The sequence below is a fragment of the Leopardus geoffroyi genome, chromosome B2 (assembly GCF_018350155.1).
Source record: "Leopardus geoffroyi isolate Oge1 chromosome B2, O.geoffroyi_Oge1_pat1.0, whole genome shotgun sequence".
Taxonomy (NCBI): domain Eukaryota; kingdom Metazoa; phylum Chordata; class Mammalia; order Carnivora; family Felidae; genus Leopardus; species Leopardus geoffroyi.
Genome location: NC_059332.1, coordinates 70,427,976 through 70,442,828, shown reverse-complemented (window position 1 = coordinate 70,442,828; position 14,853 = coordinate 70,427,976). Strand labels below are relative to the sequence as shown.

The 14,853-nt window shown below is 37.1% G+C and overlaps 1 pseudogene; it reads right to left on the bottom strand.

Annotated features, from left to right (window-relative positions):
* Positions 1-2,014: 2,014 nt before the first annotated feature.
* Positions 2,015-3,236, bottom strand: LOC123609759 (annotated as a pseudogene).
* Between the last annotated feature and the right edge of the window lie 11,617 nt (positions 3,237-14,853).

The window sequence follows — 14,853 nt, the reverse complement described above, 5'->3', positions numbered from 1 at the left end:
TTGAGAAGCAATTTTATATTTGTGCATAGAACTGAAGAAAGTAAAGAACCATGAATATATGTGGAAGGCAAGGGGGAGGATTCCAGCAAGAATATTAATGACAGATATGCTGGTTTGAGAGTGAGCCTAATGTGTTTGAGAAGCAGAAAAGATGTCATGTTACTAAGGGATCTTGCCCAAGAGGGAGAATAACTAGAGATAAAGCCAAAGAAGTGGTGATAGGGCCAGGTCCATTAGGGCTTTGTAGCCCATTAAATGGACTTTAGATTTTACTCTGCTTGAAACTGGAAACGATTGGAAGGTCTTCAGGGGACCAATGGCATGATTTCCCTTAGGCTTTAGGGAAATCACTCTGGTTGCTTTGTGGAAAATAGAATAAAAGGAAACAACAGTGGAATTGAAAAGTTCCACTAGGAGACACATTGCCTTATGCTGGATTTACTCTCCACCATCTTCTACCTTATTCTATGCCTGTATGGCCTCTGTGGATCACATCAAAAGGTTCTATTGACATATGGCCAGACAATGGGGAGCATGCACAAAGAACTGAGGTAGAAAGGTAAGTTCAGGATATTTCTTCCTCATTCTTACTTCTCAAGAGTGACTGCCTCCAACTGGCTGAATTCCTAAATCAAGATCAAATTCCTATCAAACATCCCTCTCAGTCCTAGAACAGCCCCCTTCAATGACCTCTTCAGATTAAGGAGTGGGATTGAGTCCTGTGTTTACCATCTTGGGGGTAGTACTTTTTCCCCTTGTATTTCCTTACATTCTTCCATCCTCTTGGTTAATGGTTTAGACTAGGCTTGTAGTGATGGACCTATTGAGAAGTAATATTCAAGACATGTTTTGAAAGTATAGTTGGCAAAATATCTGATGGATTGGATGTGGTATGTGTGAAAAAGAGGAATGAAAAATTAGAAAATAGGACAAAAGTTCGTCTCTCAGACTGTCATTCTCATTACTGCAAAAGAAGGGAATTATGGCAGTTTTTAGCATTTAGTGAGGATTTAGTTAGCATTGTTGGGGAGGAAGACCTTCCTCTGCACTATGGTCCTTCTAGCTAGTTGCACTTAGAATCAAATTGACATGAGACAGATTAACAGGAGAAAATCAAATTTAGTAGCATACATATGGGGAATTCACACAGATATAAAATTCCAAAGGAAATGAGGCAACAGGAAACTTATATGAGCTAAGGACAGGGGTAGGATCTGAGGACATAAAGGGGAGGAGGTCATTAGCAGGAAGGCGAAGATTGCCCTGTTATGCAAATAAGTTTCTTAAGTAAAGGGGAGTCTCTGTTAATAGCTCTATTCCTGGTACTGGCTCTCCTTACAAATGTAAATTTAGGCAGTGGAAGATCAGGAAGAGGGTTTTTCCTGCATCTGTTGGGTTTTGATTACTTTTAACTCAATATAGTGTTCATGCCAAAGTAGCCCATCCTGGGGCAGCCTGCCTTTGGTCCCTACATTGTTTGCTTGAAAGCAAACCCAGACAGATTTCACTGGTTCCTTTATTTTTTCATAGCATGTAATTAACTCGTAACTGGCCAATCATAACTATTCTGGTCTAGTATTTTATTTAATGTGAACGTCAGAATATTAACACAATAACATTTTAAAATAAATGATTGTTATATACATCTTATATTTGTATGCATTTTATTATATATTATACCTATTATATGTATACATGCACATTTTACTTTTACTTTTTTATAAGGTAAAATTCAGTTTATTCATCTGTTTATGACACAGTACACAGGAGGCAAAGTGTTTCACATCATAGATTTTGCTTCCAGCTTGTTGGCATGTTCATTTCTTTGGCTAAAAGGAAAGACTAAGTATGAGAGGCAGGCAGTGCTCCATCAACTGAAAGAAGGATGGAGCGGGGGAAATGTCAATGTCATCCTCACAGTTCCACAAAGGGACTGTTAGTCACAAACTATTTTCTAGAACCGTTTTCTGGAAATGAAGGAGCATCACCCTGGACCCTCACACCTTCGTGTGCCTTAGTCATCCCCACCACACAGGTACAGCAGGTGCTTTCTGGTAGTCACTCTTCATGTCTTGTTGGATGCAGCAGTACAGGGACTATGCTTTCTCTTGAATTCAGACCTAATTTTCAACATGTCCACATCACTGTGAGAGACCGTGATTCTAATAATCAGGACTTTCTTGTGAGTCCCCTTGCCCTTCATGGAGTCATACAGCCAGTCAGCAAAATACAGGGGCTTGTTCTGAATGTACTGGACCAGGTTCTGGAAAGCATTCCCCAGGTATCCTTGGACATCCTTCTTGATGCTCTCCAGCATGTCATAAGGGCTGCCGCTCTTGTACCTGTCAAATCCTTTCTGGAAGTGACGTTCCTGTTGGTCATGATGCTGATGCACTTGGGCACGTGAGTTCCTTTCCTCTTCACTCCAGCATCATAGAGATCTGAGCATCTTGGACAAACAGTTCATAATCAATGACAGAGCCATCCTCTGCTTTTCTACCTTTTGTGAGGGCAACCATCCAATTGTGGACGTTGCCAGATGTGTCAGAAATTATGTGGTCTCTAGATGAGTCTTGTACATATCCTTGTAGACTTTTAATTTCCTGAAGCTCCTGGTTGGTCCTCAAGCAGATGATCTCCATGACGGAGCCTTCATCAGTCCCCAGCCCATTCATGGAGGCATTCAGCTAAGAAGCATCATACTGAGCAGGTGTTTTAAATAGACCCAAAAAATCACAGTCTCCAGGTGGCTGAACAAGGCTGACTTCAGTGCTGACGCAAGTTCCTTTTTGGTCCTTCTCTTGTCGGCAAAGGCAATATCCTCCCTCCATTCATCGCCGAGGTTTGTCAAAATCTTGACAATGGTGGCCTCACCCACACTTTTGGTCTTGATGGCCATTTCAATGTTCAGAGCATCATGCTCAGCATCAAAATTGGTGTATGCTTTGACCGACTCGTATGCACTTGGGGCATGGAGTGATCACCCTCCAGACTGAGCTCACAGAGAATTTTGTGAACAGTAGACATCGTGAAAGAAGTTGGGTTGGGCACATAGAGCTGTCAGTGTCCCCAGTTGTGGAGCCACATGCACATTTTTCTTTTATATGCATATTATATGCATAAAATCACATAGCACAAAAATGTGTGTTTAGTATATTTTATATCATATACATATAGAATATTTATATACTATTTACATATACAAATGTACACACACACATATAGAAATGCAGAACAAATAGAAGGTCACACAAAAAATACGCTATTCAGCAATGAGAAAAAATGTAGTATTTCTATATGCAACAACATGAATGTGCCTCCACATTATCGATGCTGGGTATACAGAATGCATGTTGCATGATCCCATTTAAATAAAATTCAAGGTCGACAAAACTAATCTAACTTTTGTCACCACCCACTCATGAATGTTGTTCCTTTGTATGATTAAAATACAACTTGTTTGGGGCGCCTGGGTGGCTCAGTCAGTTAAGCATCTGACTTCCGCTCAGGTCATGATCTCACGGTTCATGGGTTCAAGCCCCACATCAGGTTCTGTGCTGACAGCTCTCTCAGAACCTGGAGCCTGTTGCGGATTCTGTGTCTCCTTCTCTCTCTGCCCCTCCCCCGCTCACGCTCTGTCTCAAAAATAAATAAATGTAAAAAAAAATTTTTTTTTAAATACAACTTATTTGTCCATACTATTATTGATAAATGTTTGGGCTTTTCCAGTTTGGGTTATTACAGAAAAAGCTTGTATGAATGTGCTTTTGCATTTCTTATGGTGATGATGTAAGCCAATTAACTTTCCTCAATGATTGAGCCAATTTACCCATCTATCAACAGTGCCTGAGAGTTCCAGGTGTTCCAATTCCTTGCCAATACCTTTGGAGGTCTTTCTCATTGTAGACAGCCTGGGGGATGTGTATGATATTTCACTGTGATTTTAATTTGCATTTCACTGATGACCAATGATTGAGAATGTATAATATGTATACTGGCTATATTAACAGTTTGGTTAAACTGTTTGTGAAGTGTCAGTTCAAGGCTTTGCCTTGCACATCTGTGGCTTAGAGGAGAGTAAAGGACCCTCGGAACATTTGTATGGAAAACTTTGGGATTTCTTCTCAATGAATCCTTCTTCTGCATTTCTCTATCCCCCCAAATCCACCTACTTCAGCTTCCCCAAATCAGATTTCTTTTTCTTCTACCCAGTGATACCACCATTCTACATGGACTATATTTTCCTGGGCCATATTTCGAAATCCCTCTCTCAGGGAGAAATCCTGAGTTACTGTGAGCTAATATTATGTGCTTTCCACATTATAAAATTCTTATCCCCTTGTTGGTTTCCCTCCAGTACCTTAAATAATTATATATTTGTGTACAGATGTAATGGTAGTTTATGGTAGAAGGATGAGCCTGATATCAGTTACTCCATGGTGGCTGTAACCGGTTTCCTCAAGAAATTTTTATTATTCTATTTATTCTGATTTTATTTTTTTTAAGTTGGATGTTCTTTGGTTATTTTCTCAGGTTATCCTAGAGATTATAACATTCATCCTTAATTTTTACCATTGAATATGAATTAGTATTTTTCCATTTTATGATAATACTTGAGCCTTTGAACTTTAACTGCTTTTATGCCCCTCTCATCTTTATGTTATTATTGCCCTGCATTTTAATTCTATATATATATTTGATTATGTGCAGTTTATCCTTGGTCTGTAAAAAGTAAATGATCTTTTATTACTTATCCACATATTTACACTTTCTAGTATGCTTTCCTTTTTTCCTGCAAGTCTACTTTTTGATTTAAGATTATTTTCTTTTTACCGAAAAAATTTCATTTTGATGTTTCTTTATTTTTTTCATATTTTGATTGCCTTATTTTTTAGAGGATAGTTTCACGAGGTGTAGCCTTTTAGGTTGGCAGTGATCTTTCAGCATGTTGAAGGTGTCATTCTGTTGTCTACTGGCTTCCATTTCTTCTGTTACCATCAGCCTTGTTTTTGATCTGGTTTGTTGTTATCTGGTGACTTATAAAACTTTATCTTTTAAAAACTTTTAAGTTTTTGCTATAATGTGTCTGAGTAGGATTTTCTTTTTATTTGTCCTGCTTAGGGTTCCTAACTCTTCTTGAACCACTGGCCTAACTTCAAGGGAGTTTAGCAACATATCAGACAACTTCTGTCCATTTTGAAGAAATCTGATCCCCTGTCTCTTCAAAGCTTCTACTCTGAAACTCTTTCTCCCTCACTTCTAAAACTCCAACTACATGTATGACCTTTTCCTAAAGGTCTTTTCACCATTTTCCATATATCCTTTATTTTCTTTTATATATTTTCTATTGTTTTACTTTGTATGTATCAGTCAGAATATTTTCTACCCTCAAGTTCACCAATTCTTTTTTTCAGCTGTGTCTTATCAGCTGTGATAAATACACGCATTGGTTTTTAAAATCCTGTCCATTTATTTTTAAGTTTTTATTTTTAAGTTTCTAGACTTTCTAATTTATTGTGCTTTATGTATTCCAGTTGTGTGGTGAATTATTACAGCTTATTATGTCATTTACTTTAACATTTTGACCACAGTTATCTCAAAGTCTGTGTTTATAACTTTAGTAGCTACAATATTTGAATTTATTTCTGTTTCCATTGTCTGGCTTTTCCCTTTGTCCTGTTCTTTGGCAGTGCCAGTAATTTTTTTAGATTGAATGTTGGACATTGTGCATTGAAAATGTCCTGGTTGCCTTGGAACCTTCTGAGTGACTTCAAGGAACTTTGGTGATCTCCCTTAACCAGATTTTTCACTTCTAACTTTGCAAATATAAATGTCAGAAAGCCTTTTTGTACATTAATGCCTTTCCACTATATGTTGTTTTACATGTACATATTAATACATTATAATTCTAAATTAACTATTTCTGAGCTGGGTGACACAAGTGGTTTTTTTCTCCTTTTATTAAAAACTGCTTCTATTAAATATAATTTATCATTCTCTTTATGAAGCTTAATTGTAGCCCAAATCAAAGCCCTAAACAAACAAAAATTGTAACTTAGGAAGCAGGGACTAATACTTCACTTATAATTCATAAGCTTCACTAACTTAACAGTTTATACTTCAGACCTCTTTTTCCCATTCCTTTTCTTTATAAGATTCTTTTACTGACCCAGGGCCATCATATACAGATACAAAGAAAATTAACTGTGTCTTTTTACCTTTTATGTTCTTCAAAATCTTATAACATTATGAGTTTGGGCTCTATTGTATGTCTACTGTATTCAGTGAATCAGAAAATTAGACTTTCTCTTTTTGGCTAATGCCAGTCTTATGCTTGTCAGAAGAGAATATATTTTTTAAAAGCCAGATTTCCCACAAAAAAATGGGTAGATTGTCTTCAATTGACAAATGCAACCTGTTAACATGTATGCTAGAGGAAATTGTGTAAGAAGCTGTTATGTTGGGGATGATGGGTTGTCAGCCTGCTTGGAATATTTTTTTTAAAAGGATACTTGATAAGTTTTCAAATTAATATAAACACTGTATGTCTAACCCTCAAATAGTGTTTGCCAAAAATGCTTTGCAGGAGGACTTGACATCAAAAAGTACATCTAAAGAACAGGAGACCAGAAGGACGTGTGCAAGGTAAGCAGGCCATCTCAGATGTACAGATTCAGGATGTAATTATTTCCATTCAGAACATTGCAGGGAATCCTGTTCTGTTTTAATTCTCCCCATCTTGACTGGTGCAGATCTAGTGCCAAAATCCTAATAAAGAATTTGCAGCAAAATAGTCCTTCAGAACTGATTTTCTCCCTGCTGCATTGAATTTCAATTATCTATCCACCACTCTAGAAGTGTGATTTTCCAACTAACATTTCACTGAGAATGCCAGGGGACTCCAGGGGAGAGAGAAGGATGGAGAGCCATCTTGATCCTTTATCACTTAAAAAAATACACAGACAAAGAAAGATGAAAGCAGTTCAACACCTATAATCCCTTAAGAAGAAGACTGAGGACCTGGCTGTCAACTTAAATACCACCTGAGAGCACACAAAATAAATGAAAGGATGTAGGTCCTTCTGTGAAAGTCAGTGTCCCTGGAATTCAAAAGATACATCAGACATGCTGTCCTTGAAGCATGACACAAAGAATGGCATTGAGAAAGGCCAGCTCACAAGACAGCAGAGATAAGTTTTGAGACCCTGGGGCATCAAAGCAAATTCAAAATATCTGAATTTCCAGAATTATTGACTGTGAAGTTTTTAAGGCTCCTTCTGTCTGTAGTGCCCTTTTCTGCTCTTTCTTTGAGAAAAAAAGTAAATAGTACAAGCCCTACAGGATCTCTCTTAGCACATTGCTGAGCACATTAAGATCATGAAATGTGAAGTTAGACAGGCCTAGGTTCAAATCCCAGCTCTGCTACTTGCTAGCTCAATGAACTGGGTCAATATGTTCAACCATCATGAATCTCAATATCTTTATTGGTAAGTTCCTACCCTACAGGCATATTTAATCTATTGACAATGGAACTAAATCTTGTGGGTAAATTTATAGACATCTTAAAGAGACATTTGAAAAATCAACTTTGTGCTTTGGAGGTTGAGATTATAAAATATAGGCTGGCCACAACTGAGCAATCTTTCAGACTGTGCCTTGGTTAGTAACCTTCATTTCATTCCATTCCCATGGGTATAGGGTGGAAGGCAGCAGATTTGAAGTGGTCTGTATAACAAGGTACTAGTGTGAACACTGTAAAAGCAGAACTATCCTATGCATTCTTTGATACATAATTATCACAAAGACTCATTGGCACCTGCTACATTTAGGGCAATGGGTTGGGTGCTGGGAATTCAACCCTCCTCAGGGTCAGCCAAGAGCTAGACATCTAATTAGCACTGAATTACAACCATACCTCATCCCCACACATATACACAAGAATTGCTATTACTAAATCATATTTAGTCATGATAGTATCTGCTTTTATCGACAGTGTTATAAGAAAGATCCAGAAGAAATTTGTTGAAGTGCGAAAATGCTGTTTACTAAATCGGAAAATCTTCTCCTTAAAAAGCCCCCAGCATAAAATTCTGCATGACTCTAGTTTAAAGAATAGTTGTAATTCTCTTAAGTAATTGGGTTGTTTCTATCCAGTGGATATTGCGACTCTTAAGTGACAATGATTCTTTGTTTGCAATTGGTTTCTGGAAGATAAAACACTAAACAATGGCCCAATCATGGTAAAAATGAAAGTCACAATATACTATTCATGTTAACGTCTTATAATTTAGGTATTTTTGAAAATCTTCCGAAACATTTTCTGAAACAAAAGGTATAAATATTACCTAATAAACTGATCCTGAACCATTTTCAAAAAATTGCCTGGGAGAGAGGATGGCTGCACTATAACTGAGCTAAATGAAGTGGTATCTGCAGATGAGAGTCAAACCGAAGAAAGCATTTTGTGTTCTATCACATTCTTCTGCTTTTTCTTATACCTCAGTTCTGCACCAACATTGCTTTGCAGAGAAAAGTAGAAGAAAGAGGGAAAATGTGCTGTTGGCCACAGAGTAATTCTGGAAAACTTGTCCACATTAGGCTTTCAGATGGCAACTCTGGAAATGCATGCCATTTCTTGAGTACATGATAGGGACGAATCACTGGGTAAGACAACAGAGAGCCTAATCACGTGCCGCAAGGCACAGGTTCAAATTCCCTTCCAGCTATAGCACTGTGCCCTAGCCTGAATTGTGTTTGTACATGATAAAGTCAAATTATTTAGCAAAAAACAATCAGAGGAATAAGCTCTAACAGCACTTTCAAATTGTGTTGTTGTTGGAAAACAGCTACATGCCAAAGAATGAAACTGGACCACTTTCTTACACCATACACAAAAATAACTCAAAATGGATGAACAACCTAAATGTGAGACCTGAAACCATAAAAATCCTCGAGGAGAACACAGGCAGTAACCTCTTTGGCATCAGCTGTAGCAACATCTTTCTAGGTGTGTCTCCTGGGACAGGGAAACAAAAGCAAAAATAAACTATTGGGACTACGTCAAAATAAAAAGCTTCTGCACAGCAAAGGAAGTAATCATCAAAACTAAAAGGCAGCCGACAGAATGGGAGAAGGTATTTGCAAATATCATTTGCAAAAGACATATCGGATAAAGAGTTAGTATCCAAAATGTATCAAGAATTTATACAACTCAGGGCACCTGAGTGGCTCAGTCAGTTAAACATCCGACTCTTGATTTTGGCTCAGGTTATGATTTCAGGGTTCTTGAGATTGAGCCCCCTTGGGATTCTTTCTCTCTCTCTCTCTGCCCCTCCTCCACTATCTCTCTCTCACAAAATGAATAAGTAAACATTTAAAAAAAGGAACTCCTATAACTCAACACCAAAAAACAAAAAAGCCAAAACAAAACAAATAATCCAGTTAAAAGATAGAAGACATGAACAGATATTTCTCCAAAGACATCCAGATGGCCAACAGAAACATGAAAAGATGTTCAACATCACTTATCATCAGGGAAATGCAAATCAAAAGCATAATATCACTTCACACCTGTCAGAATGTCTAAAATCAAAAACACAAGAAACAACAACTATGGTGGGAGTGTGAAGAAAAAGAAATCCTCTGCACTGTTGGTGGGAATGCAAACTGGTGCAGCCACTCTGGAAAACAATGTGGAGGTTCCTGAAAAAAGTCAAAATAGAACTACCTTATGACCTAGTAATCACACTACTGGGTATTTACCCAACGAGTATGAAAACATTAATTCGAAAGGATATATGCCATCCTATGTTTATTGCAACATTACTTACAATAACCAAATTATGGAAGCAGCACAAGTGTGCATTGAAGAAATGCATGTTTAAGAACTGTGTATTTAAGAAATAAAACAAACAGAGGAAAACAAAGAGACAAACCAAAATAGATTATTAACTATAGAGAACAAGCAGACAGTTACCGGATGGTGGGGGGATGGGTGGAATAGGTGAAGGGGAGTAAGAGCATACTTATCTTGATGAGCACTGAGTAATGTATGGAATTGTTGAATCACTGTATTCTACACCTAAAACTAATATAACACTGTATTTAACTACATTGGAATTAAAATTGTAAAAGAAACGATGTTTCTGAGATATATAGCTTATAGCTTATTACCTGAGCTGTTAGAGGGTAATTTTTAAATTAAAAAAATTATGATCAAATATTTAAAATATTTTTGGCTGATCAAAGGATTTTTAAAAATGTGTTTGTTTTGATGCATGATGTCTCTTAATAGACTTTGTAAATACTGAGGCGGGAATGTAATAGAGTAAGTCATTTTCCCAAATTATTTGCCCACAGAATACTTTTTCCTAAGAGCAAGACACCTCACAAGAGTCCAGGGTTCTATGGAATACAGTTTTGACAGTAATGGTTTCTGGTAAGAATAGGAAGGTAATTTGAAGTTTCAGTGAACTACAGAAAATGCATCGTTTCTAATAAGAAATTTAAAATGCAATAAGAACTTTAAAAAAATTAAAAGTATTACACGATAAGGTTTGACTAAATATTTTATGACAAACCCTACTTCATCCTAAATGTAAAAGTTATTCTCAAAGAATTTTTTGTATCCCTAGCAAAATAATTGGTACCACTTTAATATGACTTCCTCCTAGAAATATACACAGACCTGTACACACACACGTACACACACACACACTCTCTCTCTCTCACACACACACACACACACACACACACAAAGTGTGTCAGCATTTACACATATACGGAATACTTTAAAAAGGTATACAAGAAAACTTGATAAGACTCAGACTAAAGGGATAGTAATTAATCATAATTAAATAGCTTAAATAAAGTAATTCCATTTGTAATAAAATTTAAATCAAGGGACAGTATTACAATTAAATAACTTAAAGTTATTCCATTTATAATAAAATTTAAATTCATACAAAAGGTTTTGAAAATGCAAAATATATGGCACAAAAAATAGACACTCAGATCAATGGAACTGAAAGGAGAACCCAGAAATGGACCCACAAATGTATGGCCAGCTAATCATTGACAAAGTAGGAGAGAGTATCCAATGGAATAAAGACAGTCTCTTCAGCAAATGGTGCTGAGAAAACTGGATAGTGACATGCAGAAAAATGAACCTGGACCACTTTCTTACACCATACACAAAAATAAACTAAAAATGGATGAAAGACCTAAATGTAAGACAGGAAGCCATCAAAATCCACGAGGAGAAAGCAGGCAAAAACCTCTTTGATCTTGGCCGCAGCAACTTCTTACTCAACACATCTCTGGAGGTAAGGGAAACAAAAACAAAAATGAACTACTGGGACCTCGTCAAAATAAAAAGCTTCTGCACAGCAAAGGAAACAATCAACAAAACTAAAAGGCAACCAACAGAATGGGAGAAGATATTTGCAAAAGACATATCAGATAAAGGGTCAGTATCCAAAATCTATATGATATCCTGCAGAGTCAACACCCAAAAAACAAATAATCCAGTGAAGAAATGGGCAAAAGACATGAATAGACACTACTCCAAAGAAGACATCCAGATGGCTGACTGACACATGAAAAAATGTTCAACATCACTCATCATCAGGGAAATACAAATCAAAACCACAATGAGATACCACCTCATACCTGTCAGAATAGCTAACATTAACAACTCAGGCAACAACAGATGTTGGCAAGAACGTGGAGAGAGAGGATCTCTTTTGCACTGCTGGTGGGAATGCAAACTGGTGCAGCCACTCTGGAAAAAATAGTATGGAGGTTCCTCAAAAAATTGAAAATAGAACTACCCTCCAACCCAACAATTGCACTACTAGGTATTTATCCAAGGGATACAGGTATGTTGTTTTGAAGGGGCACATGCACCCCCATGTTTATAGCAGCACTATCAACAATAGCCAAAGTATGGAAAGTGCCCAAATATCCATCGACGGATGAATGGATAAAGAAGATGTGGTATACACACACACACACACACACACACACACACACACACACACACACACACACAATGGAGTATTACTCAGCAATCAAAAAGAATGAAATCTTGCCATTTGCAACTACGTGGATGGAACTAGAGGGTATTATGCTAAGCAAAATTAGTCAGAGAAAGACAAATGTCACATGACTTCACTCATATGAGGACTTTAAGATAGAAAACAGAGGAACATAAGGGAAGGGAAGCAAAAAAGAATATAAAAACAGGGAGGGGACAAAATATAAGAGACTCTTAAATATGGAGGGTTACTAGAAGGGTTGTGGGAAGGGACAGTGGTCTAAATAGGTAAGGGACTAATGTCCCCTAATTCCTTAATAGGAATCTACTCCTGATATCATTGTTGCATGATATGCTAACTAACTTGGATATAAATTAAAAAAATAAAAAAAACAAAGAAAATCCCAAAGAAAGAAAATACAAAATATATACAAAGCTTTTTTTAATGTTTAATTTAATTTTCCCTATACTCAAGAGCCCATATGACAGTTATTTTTAAATAATGAACATTACAAAATCCTGGGGAAAGACTTCTGATTCTAGATGTCAAATTAAATTCATCCATTTACCTCCTTTTCCTCCCAAAGCTACAGTAAAATAATCATAAATTAATAAAAAAAATGTTACACATGCCAACAGCAATGAAGAAAATAGAAAGGGAATAGCAGCAGAAGCAGAGTCTAATAAATGTCTGGTAGATATTTTGTGATAAGCAGAATTATGGCCCACAGTAATGTACATACCTTAATCCCCAGGACCTAAGGATATCCTTACATGGCAAAAGGTAGTTTGCTGATATTGAAGTTATAGATCTGGAGATGGCACGACTACTGTGGACTATCCAGGTGGTCCCAATTAAATCACATAAGTTCTTAAAAACAAAGGACCATTATGGCTTTAGATACATACAGAGGATGAAGGGGTGAAGAGACAGAGGAACAAGATAGAGAGAGAGATGTAACATTGTTGGCTTTGAAGCTGTAGGAAGGGGGTCATGAGCCAACACATGTAAACAATCTCTAAAAGCTGGAAAAAAAACAAGGAAATAAATTCTCTTCCAGAAAAGAAGGAGCCCTCCTAACACCTTGATTTTAGTCTTCTGAGACATGTGTTGGCTTTCTGATACCCAGGACTGTAAGAAAATAAATCTGTATAATTTTAAGCTATAGTGTTTGGGTAATTTGTTACAACAGCAATAAAAAATGAATATACAACTCCTGGAGGGATACTGATTGATGTAGCAGGACAAAGTTATAACCAGCATTTGCCAACATGGGATAATGGTGAAAGAGGAAAAAAAAAAAAAGGAGAAAAGATTAAGTTTTGGAGATCAATAACATGTGCCATATCCAATTACCTGAAGTTCCAAAAAAGAGGATAGACAAAACAAAAGACAGAAATTATCAAGGGAATCATGTAAGAGGAGTTCCCAAGATTGAAAGAGGCTGCAACTCTTCGGATTAAAAGTGTCCACCAATTGCCTAACACAATGAATGAGTGAATGTGAGACCTACCACCAGACACATTACTGGGAAGTGTCTGAAAATTTCAGAAGTAAGAAATGATGCTAAATTGGTGCAGCCACTCTGGAAAGCAGTGTGGAGGTTCCTCAGAAAATTAAAAATAGACCTACCCTATGACCCAGCAATAGCACTGCTAGGAGTTCACCCAAGGGATACAGGAGTACTGATGCATAGGGGCACTTGTACCCCAATGTTTATAGCAGCACTCTCAACAATAGCCAAATTATGGAAAGAGCCTAAATGTCCATCAACTGATGAATGGATAAAGAAATTGTGGTTTATATACACAATGGAGTACTACATGGCAATGAGAAAGAATGAAATATGGCCCTTTGTAGCAACGTGGATGGAACTGGAAAGTGTGATGCTAAGTGAAATAAGCCATACAGAGAAAGACAGATACCATATGTTTTCAGTCTTATGTGGATCCTGAGAAACTTAACAGAAACCCATGGAGGAGGGGAAGGAAAGAAAAAAAAGAGATTAGAGTGGGAGAGAGTCAAAGCATAAAATACTCTTAAAAACTGAGAACAAACTGAGGGTTGATGGGGGGTGGGAGGGACGGGAGGGTGGGTGATGGGTATTGAGGAGGGCACCTTTTGGGATGAGCACTAGGTGTTGTATGGAAACCAATTTGACAATAAATTTCATATATTGAAAAAAAAGAAATGATGCTAAACACCTTGGAAAAGAAAATAAATGATTTTTAGAAAGTAGAGAAAACAACGTTGTCAAGGAAAAGCAAAATCCCATATGGACAACAGAGAAATACAGAGTTTTGAGGAAAATTATTTTCCTTTGTGAATTTTGTACAAAGGCCAAATTATCACTCCAATGTGGTGATACATAAACCTTCTCAGACTGCCAAGAACTCCAACAATTTTTCTCATATACATTTTCTTTGAAAGTCCAAGAAAATGGAGCAGTAAACCAAGATATAGAAGATCCAGGACAATGGCACCAATCCAGAAAAGAAAGGCCATCCCCGGACTACAGGACTACAGCTCAGTCACATACTGGCAGAACAGCAGACTTCCAGCCCATCCTCCCCTGGAGGAAGAAGGCCTCCTTTATTATAAGGTATATAATAAAACCTTGGATGGTGAGTAACTTGTTCTGTGAGTGTTCCACAAGACGAGCAAACATTTCTAATAAATTTTAACTTGATAAGTGATGTCTAGCAATATGAGTAGTACGTGGCACTGAACATCATCATCACAACTGAGCCAATGGTTCTTGAAATTTGATTTGACATACAAGTGCTTTGGATTACAGACATGTTTCCAGAATGAA